Source organism: Prionailurus viverrinus, chromosome A3 (assembly GCF_022837055.1).
Source record: "Prionailurus viverrinus isolate Anna chromosome A3, UM_Priviv_1.0, whole genome shotgun sequence".
Lineage (NCBI taxonomy): Eukaryota > Metazoa > Chordata > Mammalia > Carnivora > Felidae > Prionailurus > Prionailurus viverrinus.
This window is the reverse complement of record NC_062563.1, coordinates 566,706-581,198: the sequence shown is the minus strand read 5'-3', so window position 1 is coordinate 581,198 and position 14,493 is coordinate 566,706. Positions and strand designations below refer to the sequence as shown.

The 14,493-nt window shown below is 60.8% G+C and overlaps 1 protein-coding gene across 4 annotated transcripts in view; it reads right to left on the bottom strand.

Annotated features, from left to right (window-relative positions):
• Nucleotides 1–13,113, bottom strand: part of ZBTB46 (zinc finger and BTB domain containing 46) — a 66,524-nt gene extending 53,411 nt beyond the window's left edge. For 2 of the 4 annotated variants that reach the window (XM_047852946.1, XM_047852945.1), the window contains exon 1: nt 8,220–8,392. The gene's annotated coding sequence lies outside the window, so the exon portion shown is untranslated. Of the gene's footprint in view, nt 1–6,946; nt 7,192–8,219; nt 8,393–13,002 lie in introns of those variants that run through there. The other 2 variants (XM_047852949.1, XM_047852948.1) reach the window with 2 other exon arrangements.
• Nucleotides 13,114–14,493: the final 1,380 nt, after the last annotated feature.

The window sequence follows — 14,493 nt, the reverse complement described above, 5'->3', positions numbered from 1 at the left end:
CCATTGGGGCACACACAGGGCACATGTGTGTCCACAGGGCACACATGCGTCCACCGGGCACACACAGGGCACACGTGCGTCCATCGGGGCACACACAGGGCACACGTGCATCCAGCACTTTCTCTGCAGCAGCAGCAGAGTACCCCCCACCCCCATCCCCACTGAGTACCCTTCACTCCGCCCTACTCACCACCATGCAGAAGAACCTGGTCCCGGTAGCCTCCCCGGGCACCTGTCCGGGGAAGGGGTCACCCTCTGTGTCTCAGAGGCCCGTCTGTCTGTCTTTGTCACCTCCCCTTCAGGACATGCACTTCAGCAAAGCAAGGGCCTTGTTGGCAGCTGAGAGCCCTGCATGTGGCAGGCATGGGGCTGGGCCTGCTGCACAGGCCACCTGTGCTGTGCCATCCGGGAATCAGCAGCTGGAGAGGTGATGCCTGGCGACCGGAGAACCTTCACTAACGCAGGATTGAGAAGCACATGTGCAAACGTGCAAATACAAGCTACGGTAAATCACGTCCCACACGTTCAGGCCTAACCCCCCCCCCCCCCCAGTCCTGTGAATGTGACCTTGTTTGGAAACAGGGTCTTTGCAGATCTAATCAAGTTAAGGTGAGGTCATCATAGCAGACGTTGATTCAATGTAACTGATGCCCTCTCAAGAATAAGGAAATCCCAGGGTGCCTGGGTGGCTCAGTCAGTTAAGTATGACTTTGGCTCCTGGTTCGTGGATTAAGCCCCATGTCAGGCTCTGTGCTGACAGCTCAGAGCCTGGAGCCTGCTTCGGATTCTGTGTCTCCCTCTCTCTGCCCCTCCCCACTCTCAGAAATAAATAAAACATTTTTTAAAATATTAAAAAATTGTTTTAAAAGAATAAGGAAATTCAGGAGTAGCTGGCAGGCTTAGTTGGAGGGGCATGTGACTCTTGGTCTCGGGGTCATGAGTTCAAGCCCCAAGTTGGGTATACAGATTACTTAAAAAAAAATTTTAAGGGGCTCAGCTAGTTAAGCATCCGACTTCGGCTCAAGTCATGATCTCGCAGTTTGTGAGTTTGATCCCTACGTGGGGCTCGGTGCTGACAGCGCAGAACCTGCTTGGGACCCTCCGTTCCCCTCTCTTTCTGCCCCTCCCCAGCTTGTTCTCTCTCCGTGTCTCAAAAATAAATAAACATTACAAAATTTTAACAAAAAATAAATAAAACAAAGTAAGAAGGAAATCTAGACACAAAGGGGAGGAGACCATGAGAACACACAGAAGAGATTGGCATGATGCATCCAGAGGCCAAGGAGCACCCAGGATTGCCAACAGATGGGTCCTCCCCTGCAGCCTTTGCAGACAGTGTGGCCCCGCGCACATTCCGATTTGGGGCTCCTGGTCTCCAGAACCACGAGAGAATGAATCTCCATTGTGTAGAAACCAGGTCTGTGGTGTTTTGTCACGACAGTCCCAGAAACTCATACAACAGCAACCTAACTTAGAGTACTGCTCCCAGTCAGTTGATCACAAAGGCCGTCTGAGATGGGGCGTGAGTGGTTCCACACCTCCTGTGTGTCCCATGCGCCAGCACCCACCCCATCCAAGTCAGTGGTGTGCAGCAGAGCTGGGAGATGCATCCTTTTGAAGCTGTCCGAGGGGCTCCAAGGTGAGAACCACGATACAGTCCGCCCCTTTACCCAGGAAAGCCACGCGGCAAAGGTGCCGGCATTCAGAACCCAGAACCCAGGCAGGGGTGGCCGTTCAACAGCTCAGTGGCCCTTGCCCCTGCCACTGGGTGGAAGCACCGGACCTTTCCCGTGGGCTGTGGGTGGAGACAAGGGGAGAGCACAGCATGCGCTCTTCTGAGTGACGAGTGAGGTGTGGTGTGTGGGCTGCTCTGGAGGCACAGAGCGGAAGGCAGCTGTGCAGAGAAGGGTGGACCCCCAGGGGTGGCCCGCACACCACAGCAACACCAAGGGCAGCTCCAGAACAGCTCCTGGGCAAATCTGTGTCTGCACTGAGAGTCACGTGCTCGCTTTAGTGGGCACCCAAAAAGGGTAACCGACATCAAACGCACGATTTCGTGGATATTCTTGCTTAAAACAAGACAAAGATCGGCTTAAGTAAAAAGCAAGAGGATTGTGAATGATCTTGAGCAGGTGTGGGCAGTGCACCGGGAGGCTGCCGTGCTGGTGCTCCGTCCGCTCTCCCTATGCAAGGACGGCATGCCTACTGGTCCCAGGAGAGAAGACAGCAAGACACATCTGGCCTCTGACCGAGCCCCCGACCTCTGTGCTGGACACAGTGAAGGCGTGCTTCTCAGTGCTGACCCCTTCCCAACCTGCTCCTCGGGCCCCGAGTGCACACACACACCTTGGAAATACTCGTGGCTCTCTCCATCGGGAGAACTCTGTAGTACTGCGGGCAACCTTGCCAGCCGCCCTCTGCCCCATCAGCAAGGCCAGCTGGGTCTCCACCGTGCCGAAGACAGCAAAGCAGCACCAGCAGTCCGGAAGCCAGAGCAGAGGAGATGCCAACAGGTTCAGAAGACCACCTATCCACTCCTCAGATGTTCACTACATTGCCCAACCAAGTTCAGCGGGCAAGTGTCAAACCAACTTTTCTCTCTGTCTTTTTCTTAAGTGTATTTACTCATTTAAGTAGCCTCTACACCCAACATGGGGCTCGAACTCACGACCCCAAGATGAAGAGTTGAATGCTCCGCCAACTTTAATTCAAAGGGGCGCCCAAAGACAGGGTCACGTTTTCACTCCTTGTTCTGGTCTCATTCTGCCAACACAAGAAAAGAAAATGAGAAAGCCGAGCCTACTCAGTATTAAAAATCACTTTGTTCGGCCTCCCAGTGGGCCACACAGATGTGTGGTTACTGCCCCAGTGCACAGTGTCTGCTAAGGAGCTCTGAAAAGTTCTTCAAACTACTCTGAGGTTGGAGGAAAAAAAGCCTTCACACAAAACGAAACAAAAACAACGAAACGATACAGAAACGTGTTTCTGTATCGCCACAGGCGATGGAAAACCACCACATCCCCGTGGAAAGGCCTGTAAACTTCCACTTCCAAAGTTGCCCACGTACGACCAAGAGCAAAAACGGAAAGGTAGTCTGTGACAAGCTGAGCGGAATTACCGAACTGCACGGGGCGACGTGACTCAGAAACGTCCCCCTGGCTTCAGGCGAGGGCCTTGTCCAGTGCCCACCCGTGCGCCCTTCCACGTCCTGACTCCTTCGGGCTCTCTTGACAAATAATCACAGCACAGGCACCTCTGCGTGGTTACGGAAAACACCCAGCAGCCGGCCCCAAGCGCTCAGCAACTGCGAGTCCAGTCTGCGAGGACTCACATCCCCAACTCTCTCTCATCTCAGAAGGTCGCACAGGAAAAGTGCCACCTCTAACGACTCAGAAGCGGATGGAGGAAGCAGGACAGAGAGGCATCCAAACGGGGAGCATGAAGAGCTCGCACCAGCCGCCACCGCAGGGCCCGGAGGGCAGGGCGCCTGGGAGGGAAGGGGCACCCGGCTGAGTCCCCAGAGTCCCAATGCGCTGCAAATATCCTGCCGTCTGCCGGAGGCTGCGCGGGAAGCGGCCCGCATACCAAGGAGCTCTCTGGCAGCAGGAGGAGAATGCACAAGGCCTCCACCTGGGAGCCCTGGGACTCCGGCCACCGACCCTGGGCTCAGGCCCGCCCAGACCCGCAGCCTCCAGGGTCCAGGGCCCAGACCCAAACACGCCATCTGGGAAACAGCGGGCGGCGCCCACCTCCCTGCGCACACGTGGAGAAGCACGAGGGCAGGGAGCCAGAGACACTCAACCCCGGGGCCTGAGGCGGCACCTGCCGGGCACCTGCCGGGCCCCAGCGCCCCCCCCCCCCCCCCCCGGGGCAACGAGGGCATGCGGGGTGGGTCTATGCGTCAGACCCACCGGGAAGGGGAGCGTCTGACCGGACAAGGTGTGGGCAGGCTCCTCGTGGGGCACGGGGCCACCACCAGGCCTGCAGCCGGTCTGCCGTTTGAGGAGGGCCTGTGTGCCCGTGAACCTGTGGGTGACCCTGGGCCAGCTGCTACCTTCTGTACCAGCGTGTTCTCTGTCTCTAAATGAAACTGAGAAATTTCTGCTTCTCTCAAAATTTCCTAAGCTGACTTAAAGCTTCTGAAATAAAAGGATAATGGCACTCAGAAGCTTTACTACTTTAGGGGCACCTGGGTGGCTCAGTCGGTTAAGCATCTGACTTCAGCTTAGGTCACAGCTTGTGAGTTCGAGCCCCGCATCAGGCTCGGAGCCTGGCTCAGATTGTGTCTCCCTCTATCTCTGTCCCTCCCCTCCTCATGCTCTGTTACTGTCTCTCTCAAAAATAAGTAAACATTAAAAAGAAAAAAAAAAAGAAGAAGTTTTACTACTTTAAATGGGATGGGATGAGAAAGGAAACGTTTTTAAGATTCAAACAGGGCCAGGGCACTTGGGTGGCTCAGTACGTCCAGCATCAGACTCCCGGTTTCAGCTCAGGTCACGATCTCACAGATTCATGGGTTCAAGCCCCGAGTCGGGCTGTGTGCTGACAGATCAGAGCCTGGAGCCTGCTTGGGATTTTCTGTCTCCCTCTCTCTCTGCCCCTCCCACTCCCAATCTCTCTCTCTCTCTCTCTCTCTCTCAAAATAAATAAGTAAACATTAAAAAAAAGAAGAAACTTTGGGAGTGTCTCTCTAGTGTGACTCAAAAGCACACCTGTCAACACACAAAGTTCAAAACTGCGTGAACATTATTTCTCACTTTTCTAGTCTAAAATACCTACCTTAGCGAGTTTTAAGTCCAAATAATGATGTTTTAAAATACTCAGTAATTTTTAAATCTGAATATGACTTAAATAGCATTATTGATAAGAAATTTAACAGAAAACTTTGCATAAATCATACTAGGATCAAATTTAACTGGCCTGGTTTCTCTTTACCCTTTAACAGAAAAACTTTCTAGCTCGTTAGGAAAGGTTATCTCTGTTTTCTATGACTTTTTCATCTACAAATAACATCCCAGGCCACATTCTGCCATCACTAGCAAACCAGAACACAAAGCCTGGGTCTGCACATGTAAGACGCAAAGTGTTCAGGCCGGAATGGCAGAAAAGAGGGAACCCTTCCCTAACCTCATGGCGTGAGGCCCAGCCATACAGGCCACGCACAGCCAGAGCTGGGGGCCGAAGGCATCCGAACCACGATCAGGATGACACAGTATTTCAAACGCTTAAATCAGCCTTGTGGCCTCAACAGAGATTTTTAATCATCCACTCATTCTTAGCAGCCAGCCCACTAAAGGAAACTGGTAGCAATGTTTTATCAGGGGAGGGGACAGATACACAGGGGAATTCTGGGCAATGTGCCATCACTCAACAGACTTTAAGGTAAATTACGTTAGGTCAGAGGAAATAAAAAGTCTATGCATTTTTTTAATGTTTATTTATTTTTGAGAGAGAGAGAGAGAGAGAGAAAGAGAGAGAGAGGGAATGAGAATCAATGGGGGGAGGGGCAGAGAGAGAAAGGGAGACACAAAATCCGAAGCAGGCTCAAGGCTCTGAGCTGTCAGCACAGACCCCGACCCGGGGTTCAAACCCACGAACGGTGAGATCATGACCTGAGCTGAAGTCAGACGCTTAACTGACTGAGCCCCCCAGGCGCCCCAAAAGCCTATATTTTTATGAGAACATGGGTCAGGAAGGAATGCCAACTCCCAGAATGGACTGCCGTGGCAGGTGCTGTGCTGCAAGGTGTGAGGAGGACAGGAGGGACGGAGGCTTCTAGAACCTTCCCCTCACCTTAACACAGCAGCCAAGAAGGCACCTGGGCACATGACGTGCCAGCAAAGGAAGGAATTCGCTCAGGTGACCGGCCGCTCTTCTAAGCACCGTGCACTAAGTGGGTCTCCTCAGCTCGTACAGGCTGGTCCAAGACCTCTGGTAGAGAACAAAGCAGGAGGGCCACACAGCTGTCCCAGAAACGCATACCACAGGGACAGTGTGGCCCAATTTCTTTTAATTTGAAAAGCCCCACATACGGATAACGTTGGAAAGTTCACTCTCTTAAAAGTTAATTTCGTGTAACATGTTTGTAAATAACACACCCTCTGACAGCGAAAGGGCGTCGGGCCTAAGCATTTCCTCGAAACCAGGAGTGATCTTGCCCTTTCCAGGGGTCTGCGTTGCCCTTTCTGTGCTCATGCGTGACGGAGGAGCACGGGTGTCACCGGGGCGAGGGAATCACCGGGCCCTGGATAACTGAGTGGGGACACAGAGCGTCAAAGAGGGTGGTGCCCCTCTAGGCGGCAGTCACCTGAGCCCCAGAAGGTGGACATCACCGGGGTCTGAGCACAGGAACGAGGCATTTTCAGAGAGAAAACAGGCAAACCTGAACAGCAACGGTCACATCAAAACGAAACTCTTATATCCAAGATGATGTCAACGAGAGGCTTAATAAAATGCCTTCCCTAAGGCTGGTCTCCAGGAAAGGCCCAAAGTGAGGACCTTCCACTATCTTCTAAAGAAAACTCACAATAACCACCCCCGTCCCTCCTTCAGCAGAGAATATGAAGATGACAACTAACTTTATAGGGGACACAGGGCTTAGATCTCAGTAACTTCTGCCTCAGCATGCCTATCATTCACTTAATTCTTTCTGGAATAACAAGGCACCCCACAGTTTTCAGTGCAAAATATCTAAAACTACCATAAAATAAACCAAATGAAAGGACTCCAGTATGATAAAGTACTACTGTTTACTTCATTATTCATGTGAAAAACCCTCCTCTAAATTTCTTTCTGAGGAACGAGCTATTTTCCATTCCTGCAGAGTGGAAATATTGCCTTGTACAGGCAGCGAGCGGGCCAGCCACACAGTGAATCCACAAGTCTGTTACCCACACGGAAAGTTAGCTTTGATAATAAATCCAACAGGAAAGATTCTACAACTGACCCGATTAAGCTGCACGCGAGCACTCCGCGCACAGGTGTCCTCGCCCAGCAGTTTGCAAAACGCGTTGCCTAATTAGCATTTCTTTAAACAATGCTGATAACAATCTTGCCACCGTAATCCTCCACAAATGCGTAGCTGAGATTGTAGCACGGAGAGCGCGAGGAAATTCGCTGTGAATCTCAGTCAAACTTTCTTTTGTTTATATTTCTCGGTGTCAGAAAATACCCGTTCTTTACCCCTTTGGGCTTGTACCCAGGCTCCTCGGTCCAGCCCTATTGTGCGTGGTCCGTTACACCTACAAATAATAAATTTGTTACCGGGGCCAGGGGAACCCCAACTAGCCACAGCCCTCCTCCTGGCGCAGAAAATTCCCCATTTGCCATCGGATTGAGTTGTCAGACAGTGACTCGTGCTACCCTGTGAAACTGACATGTCTATTTACGGAGAAACAAAGACACCGCTCGCGGCGGACCCGGCTCCCTCCGCGCGCCCCGTCCGCTCCGCGCGCCCCTGGCCGCTCCGCGCGCCCCGTCTCCTCCGCGCTCCTCTGGCCACCCGGCCCCGAGGCCCCTGCGCCCGGGTTCATCCAGCAATTAAAATGGAGACGAGGCCGGTGGCCGGCGTCAGGGGGAGACAATGACCCCAAAGGCCTGGTGGGGCGCGGGGACCCGCCTGCGCCCACCTCCCGCAGTTCCGACTCTTGGCAAACTCGGCGCGGGCGGGTCCGGGTGCGGCTCGGCGGCGCGGGCGGGGGGCGCGCGGGACGGCGCGGGCGGGGGGCGCCAGGACGCCCCTGGGCTGCCTCCTGGGGCCGGGCGTTGACGCAGCAGAAATTACCAGCTGGAAAATTCCCCTTTTGGAGGTGACGGGGGAGGGATCGCGGCGGCAGCGGCAGGAGGCGCGGAGGGCGAGGGGCGCCGGGCAGCCCCGCCGCCGCCGCCGCCGCCGCCGCCGCCGCCGCCGCCGCCGCCGCCTCCGCGCGCAGCCCCGCGGGGACCCCGCACCGCCCCCGCCCGCCCCGCCCCGAGCTGCCCGAGCTTCAGGATCGGCGGGGGCCGGGCTGGGTCGCCGCCGCCGCCCCCGAAGCCGCAGCCGGGGCGCGCCGATCGCCGCCAGGAGGGCGCCCCCGCGGGGCGGGGCGCAGTGGGGCGCGGGGCAGCAGGCGGCGGGGGCGCGCCCCGGCTCGGAGCTGCCCGGCCTCGGAGCGGCCCTGGCCGGGCCCGGCCGCGATGCGCCGGCCCGGCCGCGCGGACAATGAGCCGGCGCCGCTTACCTGTGACCCCATGGGGCGCGGGCGAGGGCGGGCGCCGCGGCCGCCGGACCGGCGCCGGTGATCGCCGCCGCCGCCAGGCGAGCGCTGCGTCCGGGCGGGTCCGAGCTGCGCGCTCGCCTCGGCTGCTCCGTCCGTCTGTCCGTCCGTCCGTCCGTCAGGCCGGCGCGCGCCCCCGCGCCCGCTCCAACCCCGCGGCCCCCGCCGCCCGCGCGCGCGCCCCGCCTGCGGACCCTGACCCCGCCCCCCGGCGCGCGCCCGGCCGCTGCTGATTGGCCCGAGCGGCGCCCGGGCCGCGGCCACCGCCCCGGGCCCCGCCCCCGCCGGCCCGGCCGCCGGCCCCGCCCCTCGCTGGGCCCCGGGCTCGGCGCCGCGGGGCGGGAGGGGGCCGCGGCGGGGGTCGGCTCCTCCGGGCCCCCCCCGCCCGCCCCGTGGGCGGCCGGACAGCGGAAGTGCGGGCTGGAGCTCGCTGGGCATTGTGGGAAGCCCCCTCCCCTGGGTTGGCGGGGGGCGGGGGCGGCGCGGCGTGGGGGTCTCGGAGCGCCGGTGCGGGTGCCCGCGGGGGGCCGAGCGGCGGGCCGAGCACCGCGGCGGGAGATGGGGCTCGGGGACTAGGGCCCCCCCCCCCCGCCCCTTCCTCCCCGGCGCGGCCCACGCGCCTCTTCCTCGGGGGCGCGCGGGTCCCCGGGCCACAGGCTGTCCCCACGACCCGATGCGCAGTCCCGCCGCGCGCGTCTCGCAAACTTCGCGACTTCCCCGCCTGCTCAGGAGGCGGTGCGGACCTCGCGCGGTGCGGAGAGAAAGCGCTGTCGCGGCGGCGCTGGGGCGCGCGGCTGGAGAGGGCCTGTGGCCGCGCGCTCGCGCCGTCGGGGGACCTCGGCGCTCCCGGGGAGAGGGGCACCTCGGGGCGCGGGCCACGCGACGGCCCCCGCCCCCGGGGGCTTGGGTTCGGCCAACTTAGGAGCGCCGGCGGCCGGGCGCGCGGGGTCCTTCCCGCCGCGTCGTGCGTCCCGCGCGGGTGCGGCCCCCGGGGAAGGGGCGAAGGAGCGGGAAACAAGCCGCCTGGGGCGCCGGCCCCCTCACCCCCTTCCACGACCTGGAGTCGTGCTGCCCGGGATGGGCCCTGCGCCTCCCTTCTCGCCCCCGCTGTCGTCGAGCCGAGCCCTCGGGCGGGCTGAATGGGAAGCGTGGCCCCACATTCCTGGCTGGCCTGTGCGGGGGCAAAGGCCACCTCGCTTCCTCCCGCGGGCGCGGCGGTGGGAAGGGAGGTGAGCCTGTGGCTAGCCAGCCGCGCAGAGGAGTGGAGCACGACCCGGCCATCCAATGGCGAGGCTCCGCGCGGGCCGTCTGCGCCCTGCCTCCCTGCGGGGCCGGGGCCGAGCGCCGCGGAATTCCTCGGGAGGTGGGAGGCGGCGGGCCATTATGGATGCTTTCTCAGGATGTGTAAGGAGGCATTCACTGGGCTGCAGCGGGAGGGCAGGCGGCGGGGGAAATTCTCCTTGAGTGCACAAGGGCGAGCCGCGGTCTGGCAGCCAGCGATGAAAGGCCCGGACACTCCCTCACTTCTAGCCGGCGCCTGGAAATGGCTGTGCAGACACCCTCACCGCACTCCCTCCCCGCTGCCTGGTCTGGCGCTGCCGGCCCGCGAGCCCCCTCCCAAGCCTTTCTGTGGAGGACCCTCGCAGTCACATCCTCCTGGTCTGGAACAGCAGGCCCCAGTTTCCTCAGCCAGGAAGTGAAGGTTGGACACAGTCGCCCTGGGAAGAAGCGGGTGCCTCTAGGCCTCCGGGAGAGTCCAGCGGGTCACCTGCCTCCTCCCTTCGAGAGGACAGGGGGCGCTCTCGCCAGGAGTCTCCCCACCTGCCTGCCTAGAGCACCCGTGTAGCCCACGGTGGAAAGGGGGCCAAACGGATTAGGACCAGACCCCTGGTGCCTGCCCTCCTCTCGGAGAGCCCAGTCTCTCCCGAGATGTCTCAGTCCCCTAAGACGCTCCGCAAAGAGAACAGCCTTGCGGAGTTGTCACATCCGCTGTGGGTGCGGGAATGAGAGCTGCAAAGCCTACCTCAGTCAGAGCACGCAGTGGTGCTCAGTCATTGCTCAGCAGGCCTGCCCCCAAGAACTGAGCCCTTGTCTCACCAGGACCAGAGCCCATCACAGCCCAGGGCTTCTGCTCCCGACAGAAAGGCTTGCTGAGTTCTGGAATAAGCCCCTCTCTCTCCACCACTCCCCTACCCTGCCTCAAGGTTACCTGTCTCCTGCATTCCAGCGATGGGACTGAAAGTCCCATCTTTTCTGCTCCAAGAACTAACAGAAGGGCAAGCAGCCTGAAGTGGAAGCCGATAACACCAAAAAGGCAGAAGTGAGAACGGTCCCAGCGATGCTTGATCAAGCCATACCTGAAGCCTGACTACCTCCAGATGGGTATTGTTCTGTGAACTAATAACCCCTTAATATTTTTTTTTTGACGTTTTATTTATTTTTGAGACAGAGAGAGACAGAGCATGAACGGGGGAGGGGCAGAAAGAGAGGGAGACACAGAATCGGAAGCAGGCTCCAGGCTCTGAGCCATCAGCCCAGAGCCCGATGCGGGGCTCGAACTCACGGACTGCGAGATCGTGACCTGAGCCGAAGTCGGACGCTTAACCGACTGAGCCACCCAGGTGCCCCAATAACCCCTTTATATTTACACACACACAAAGAAACCAACGGCCAACAGCAACAGCTGTGGCCTCTCAGCAGAGCCAGGAGAAAAAGGGGATCATGTAGCTGGACTCCTTGGAGCCACATCAGTGCATCTGCTTCGATGGGGAGATACTAGCTGCATGGCCCCAGGAACCCCACATTCGTCGGTGCCCAGTGTTGGTTGGCTAAGCTGCTGCCAGGACTGGATTCACAGTGGGCAGATGCCAGGCTGGGTTGCAAAGCCTCCTCTCTTCCTTGGATCCCCCGGACATCCGTGCAGATGACGTGCCCTGCCCCTCACTGCTGAGGCGTGGCACTGACTCGAGGCAGTCCCTGCTACCTGACAATCAGCTGGCCTCTCACTGTCTGCGAACAGATGGCCTTTCTGAGGGCAGCCTCACCGTGGAAGCAGCTCTGAGAACAGGTGAGGACCGAGGGTATGACCTCAGCAGCACTTCGGGGTCAGTGTCTCGCAGACGGGTGTCTGAGCAGGTGCAGGGGATACGGTGCCTGAGAACACTGGTGAGCTGAATGTGGTCCCTGCCCTGGCTAAGCTGGTAGACGAGACAGGTTAAGAAATGGCCGGTCGAGGGGCACCTGGGTGGCTCAGTCAGTTAATCATCCAACTCAGTTTCTGCTCAGATCGCGATCTCACGGTTTGTGGGTTCCAGCCCCGCATCGGGCTCTGTGGTGACAGCTCAGAGCCTGCTTGGGATTCTGTCTCCCTCTCTCTCTCTGCCCCCACCTTCAACAAACAAACAAACAAACAAACTTGAAAGAAAGAAAGAAAGAAAGAAAGAAAGAAAGAAAGAAAGAGAGAGAGAGAGAGAAGCGGATGGTTGAGGCTCTGCACTCCCTGGTCATTGCAAGCTGGTCATTCTGGAAATTCACCCCTAGCCACATGTGTGAGCTTGTCAGCAGCCTGCCCAAGAGACGTGTCAAGGCTTGTGACGGTCTGGGGGCCTGGAAAGAATGAGCAGCGGCAGGCCAGGGTAGGGGGCTTGAGGGCCAAAGCGCTAGAAGGCAGTGGGGCCCACAGATGTGCTTGCTGACGGCAGTGCCCCCAAAACATGCTGCCCCCGCCCTCGCACCTTTGAAGGACAGACTCGGCTCGGCGGGGTCCCCATGAGGTCCTGGCGCTGCCCCCTGCACCAGGTGTTCGGCCAGCCCCCGCCCTGTCCTCCACCCCCACGCTGAGGCTTCAGGAGGGCAGAGCAGCTGGCAGGGGTCCAGCCTCATGCCAGGTGCTCTGATGCCACCACGGGAGCAGGGCCCTGCCGCCCACGGGCTTGCTCCCGTGCGGCACAGCCCAGGGGGAGCCGCGGGGAAGACAGGAGGAGCAGCAGGCATCCCCCGCACCTTCCTTCCGGAGCCCCCCGTGTTCCCCCCTTGCCAGGCCCTCGCCGCCACACCGCCTTCCCCCAGGCAGCGTCCCCACCCCCGTGCTCCCCCAGCTGGGTTTTCTGAGCTGACTTCAGTCGGAGAACTTGTCTGTTTATTCTCCGACCGGTGGTGTTGCTCTGCCATCCCCATGGCAACAGCCCTGGGAGTCCTGCCCCCTCCCGGGGAGCTGCCCGGAACCTGCCCCTGCCCTCTCCCAGCCCCTGCTGGAAGCAGGACCCGACCGGGAGGCAGAGGGGCCGAGGGCAGGGCGGGCCTGAGGATGCTGGGGCTGCCCCGCGGGACCCGCCCCTGCACGTCACCCCCGGGTGGACCGGCCGAGGCGAGGCGGCTCCAGGCTGCAGCACGGCACCGCCCCGCCCACGTCTGTGGCCAGCTGGCCCCGCTCTCCTGCTGGGCCTCCCCGAGACCACCCTCCGGAGTCGCTCGGGGCCAGGGGCTACCTGCCAACCCCGCGGCTGCCCCACCCCAGCTGTCCTCCGGGCCGGCGCCCCTGCCAAGCCCCAACCGCCCGTCCAGCTGCCACCGCCAACTGCCGCCCCGTCTCCGTTCCAAGCGCTCGCCCCCAGCCGTCCCTCCGAAGTGCCGCTGACAAGCGCCAGCACCCTTCCTTCCTGAGCCGCCGCTCCCACCAGCACCCTCAGGCCCCAGCACAGGGGCTGTGCCCCCAGACCTGCCCTCCGGGACCGAGGCTGGGCCACACCTGCTGTGTTCCCCGGGAGGAGCTGGTGTCAGAGAACAGAGGCGGAAAGCTGGAGACGCGTCTGGGGGCCAAGGGCCTGGCAGGCAGAGGGAAAAGGGCGGGAAGAGAATGGAACAGAAGTGGCGGGGGGGGGGGACAGAGCACAGCTACCATCTAGTGCCAGCTGCACGGCCGGGCCAGCACAGGGGTGGGACGGCAGCTGGGGCGTGGCCTGGGCAGCCCCAGGGGACGGTGGGGAGTGCTGGGGCCTGTCCTCAGGGGGTCGGGGACGGCTCGGCCTGACCACCGACCTCGCCCTGGCCTGGCGACGGTCAGAGGGCGTTTTGCCTCCCTCTCCCCCCAGGTCTGTCTCGGGGGGCCACCAGCCTTCCACAGAGCCAGGTGGGCCCAGTTCTGGGGTCTCAGCTGTCCAAAGCCCGCCTGAGCTCAGAGGGGTAGCACTGGGCTCCCTCCCGTGTTACCACCCCAGCGCCCCCCACCCGCCCAGGTCCCTTTGTCATCTGACCCCCGGCCACCTCTGCGGCTCCTTCGTCTTTCTGTCCCTCCTCCTCCTTTCACCTCCTGTCCCCTATTCATCCTGGGGTCCCCGTGGTGGCATCCTGTCCTCCGGGGATGCTTCCCCGATCCCCACCGCACATGGGGTTTCCACAGCCCTTGCCCCCCGGGGGCCACGGCAAGCTGCGTCCGCGAACCGGTCCCTGCCCGGCGGAGCCAGGAGGCAGCGCTGCCCGCTGCGGGTGCGGGCTTGGGGCTGAAATTCCATCTCAGGCGGGCTCTGGAAACCCAGCCTCGGGGAACCAGCCAGTCAGCTCTGGAGCAGGGCAAGGGGGCCGGGCGCCTCAGTCTCCACCGGAGGAACGCAGCTGCTCCCCAGGGCCACAGCCACCGAGGCTCACGTTGCAAAGGCTGCCGATGGCTGCAGATAGTCACGGCAGGTGAAAGGGACACCTGCCCCCCCCCCCCCAGTGTCCCATCCAGGAGCGGCGAGGCCAGGACACGGAGGGGGAGGCACTGGGGAGCCATGTCGGCCGTAGCCTGGCCGGGTTCTGTCCTGGCCGGAAAGGAGGAGACGAGGGCCCCCTTCCCGTGGGGGCGGCGAGGGAGTCTTCGCCCAGGGTCACCTGGCCCTCCTGGGCTAGCAGCCAGGAGGAGGAGGAAACAGAGGCGGCCGAGGGTCCCCCACCCCACCCCCCCCGAGGCCTGCCGGACGAAGGGCTCTACCCTCCGGGGACAAGTACGTGCCTCTCCACTCCCGCTGGAGGAGTGTCTTCTGGAGTCCGCGTGCTGGCCGTGGAGAGGCCCCAACCCTGAGCAGTGGCAGCCCCCGGCCTCAACGCCCCCCTCCCTCATTCACTTGTCGGGCACCGGTCGTGGAGCGCACGGAGCCTCCCGCACGCCAGCGGTGTTCTGTCTGGAGAGCGAGACGGAACTCCTTGGTTGTGGGAGGGAGCCGGGTGATAACGCTCAGTCAGGAGGTCGGCAAGAGCGGGG